Source organism: Capsicum annuum, chromosome 3 (assembly GCF_002878395.1).
Source record: "Capsicum annuum cultivar UCD-10X-F1 chromosome 3, UCD10Xv1.1, whole genome shotgun sequence".
NCBI lineage: Eukaryota > Viridiplantae > Streptophyta > Magnoliopsida > Solanales > Solanaceae > Capsicum > Capsicum annuum.
Window position 1 is genome coordinate 240,649,320 of NC_061113.1, and position 3,841 is coordinate 240,653,160.

The window sequence follows — 3,841 nt, forward strand, 5'->3', positions numbered from 1 at the left end:
AAATTTTAAGATCCTTTTAAGGATAAAACCGTAGGCGGCCAGCTTAAGGTGCGAGAGTTTAACTTCGTCTCCGTCACCTTAAGACCCGACCAATTTTGCTTGAAGTATACATGACTATATTTCATCAAAGCCAAAAAAAATGGAGGACCCCTTTATTTATTTATTTATTGGAGGTATCTTTTCTCTGAATCTTGACTTTGTGTTTGACCAAGATTCTTTTGTTTATATAGCTTGCAGAAATGGTTCACTTTAGAGACTACACATCTGCATCCTCTAAAAACAAGTATTTTCTAATTGAGGCTGGTGACAACACGATTTTAACTAGGCTATTGACTGAAACTCCAACAACAAGCAAGTATGCAGACCCGTGGCCACCCTTGCAAAACTCTCTCCATATGTCAATTTGGACTTCGGAACATGACATTGGTGCTAATTGATCGATTAAAGTATGGCTTCTTCGAACTCCCAACCAACGTCAATTGAATATTGTGAGCACCCTTCCTTGCTTAGGACGTTGAATACTCAAAGGAGATATACGTTGGGAAAACACTATGGAGGTAACTGGTCAATATCGTCATACTCAAGGATATTGGGAATAGGCTGAGGACATTTTGGCAGGGAGTGCACAAACCTTAAAGGCAACAAAAATATATGATGCCGTTTATGCTTCACTGTTTACATATGACCGAAACTCGAACATATTATAGGTATTCCTTGAGGCTTGGTGTCCAACTACTAATACATTTCTTACTTCAACTGGAGAGCTATCCATATCCTTTTGGGACTTATACAAGCTCGGAGGTCTGTCCCATCAGAGGTCTTCCTTATGAAGAAGTAGTGCCTAAAGCAATTGATCTTATAGGTATTGATGAAAAGCATGAGAGATTTATCCTTTGTTCTTGTGAATTCTTGTTTGTAGCTTTTCAAGATCTTTAAGAAGGAGAAGCTTCTAATCCGAGAGTTCCTCTAAGCAAGTGGATAAAGTTTTGGTAGTCATCTCCACTGAGGAAAGAGAAAAAATCAGATCGTTTGAAGTCAACCCATAACCCAACTAGGACTATTCCGAAAGCAGCTAAATGGTTAAGTTCAGATGATGCTACATTTTCCAAACTTAGAGTGAAATATGAACATAGGACAGACACATATTTGGCGGCATTTCTATTATGTTGGTTGTGCACCTTTATATTTCCCTCTAAGGATGGGCATTTTATTCGCTCGAGAACTTTTAGAGTTGCAACTATGATGGCAGACAAGCAAACTTTCAGTCTTGTAGTTCCAGTCCTATCGAGCATTTATAATGGTCTTAATAGATTCTATAAATCTCCGCAGCTTGAGCAACTCAAATTATCTTTTCCTATCCATTATGTGTATGGTTGGCTTGCTTACTATTTTAAGACACATTTTCCACTTTCTAATGGATCATCTATTCCATTGATGACGGCATAATCTGGCGAAGGTGGAGCAAGGTACTTTGATGGAGAGCTTGCCAGAAAGTGCATCCATCAAGGAGATAGTGTTGTCTGGACTCCCACCATGCTAAGCAAGTCCGATCCTTGTTATTTTGTAAATGATGATAAGGATGACGAACCAGAGATAAGCTACTTCATTAACCTTAGTTTTAACCTCCTCCCTTTTAGATATGGAGTTTCATTCATACTTGAGCCATACAGTCCACACCAATTTATCTGCCAATTTGGGTTTTATAAAGGCCTTCCTGAAATTTTGGAAGATGATATCCGTAGTGCTTCACTAGATGAAGGCCTTAGATTTTATCAAATCTGTGTATCGCATGGTTCTATGTCAAAAGCAACCTTTCCTAAAGCCATACCCAATACGCGAAGACATTCATCCACGAAGTATAAATCTTGGTGGGACAAAGTTCATGGAAATTTTCTCGAAGTTAACTTGCAATCTTTGGTAAATACAGTAGGTCCTATTACTGATACTCCTCAAGAACATGGTGACGAGGTCCCAGTTATGGTTAAACCTCCTATTTTGACATCTAAGGTCAAGGGACCCCTACATGCAGAAACTCAGAAAGAGGAACTGCCTGTCCGGGCTCAATAGGCTCTTAACAAACGACCATCTCAAGACGAGAGCGATAGTAGTCATGGAGATCGTTGTTGGAAGAAGGTAAAAATACCCTTGTAAAATCAAGGTAATTCTAACACCTATGTGGAGATTCTTGCTAGCTCATCGAAGAATCCGCCAGCCATCGAGAAGGTAATGACTTAAAAATCTTCTACTATTTCACAGTATCTGCATTGTCTTTATACATATAATGTTTTTCTTTGTATGTGCAGCCAGACAATGTCCAAATTTTGGAAGACCCTCATTAAACTAAGCCACAAGATAGTAGCGAGTCTGTAGTAGGTCCAGACTCAAGAGAGTTATCCAAAGAGGTCACTTCTAGCTCTTGCGATAAAGTCAAAGCAAATGTAGAGTCAAACTTTTTCCAGCCACCAGTAGTAACTATGTCTAATTTTGATGGCAAGAAGGTCATTTCAAAACTTAAAAAGGAATTTATCATGAAGGCTTGGGCTAGTATCTGTACCAAACTTGCAGGCCTTACTCTGAATCGTGCTTATTCTATCTAACATAATGTCGAAGTCATACTCAATGACATGAGTGGGATAAGGGTAGATATTTCTTCTTTGCAGAATCTATTGGGGTCTTTATTTGGACTTGCGACTTCCTATGACCAAACACGATCCGTTCTTGTTGATAAAATCACAACAATTAAATAGTCAGGGATATATTTGAAAGCCAAAGGACATCTTAAGCTTGTATTGAGGAAGAGGGATGAGAAATCTAAAGAAGTTTTTGTCATCTACAAATCTCTTGAGAAGGCGAGAAAAAAGGTGAAGAAGTTGAAAGCTCACCGAGATGCTGCCAAACAAGAAGCTGCAGAGATGAAATCCAAAGTTTCAGCTGCTGAAGAAGAGTTTTCCAAGTGTTCTGATATATCCTTTGCTACGACAAAAGATTCAAAGGTCGTGGAGAAGAAAAACCATGTCTTAGAGGCTGCTTTACAAGATTTAGTCAATTATAACCTATACTTAGATTAGCCTTAGGAGATGTCTTTCTTCAAACCTTTTTGTTGCTTTATTTTACCCTTTTTATCGAGTAGTTGGATCTATTAGTTATAATGGAAACTCTTTTTCTTTATATTGCACATTTTTAATATTTCTTTTGAATTGCAACTCCAATAATTGCTTGCTTATTTTGATGTATTGTTGTTGCCGTATTAAATTCTGGCTTTTCTCTCTGAAACTTGTTGCTCATTGGCTTTTTGTCTTTGTCTCACAACCGAGTTGGACTTGAAACTTTAATTTGAAAGCCTTAAGTATTAAAGCTTTTGACTTCATAATCGATAATTGCACGTGTGGTAGATCTATGCCTCAATTTTAGGCTTTGGGTATTCCAAATCCTATTGAAAGAGCTTCATTTCTTTTTTATGGGTTGCCCTTATTGAGCCACAAGTATTTGACATTATTCCAAAACTTAATTAAGATGTATACAGACTTGACTTTTATACGAAGGATCAAGCAGGGACATACATTTTTTTGACACTCATGTAACTGAACTCGGAATGAAATTCCAAGCGCCTACGTATCTCAATAAAGAGGATCAAGTCACAACGTAGTTCTGGGGTGAGTGTTTTTTTTTGTGTGTCCTAAGTTTTTCCTAGGCCTCCTCTTTCGAGGTTTTCAACCTAGCGGACATTTATTTAATTTTTTTTAAAACTGTTCATAGTTTATACTCTTGTGGGCCAGGAGTAGACATGCAGTTTATACTCATGCCTTAAGGAGTGTCATATTTCTTCAAGGATAGTACTTCT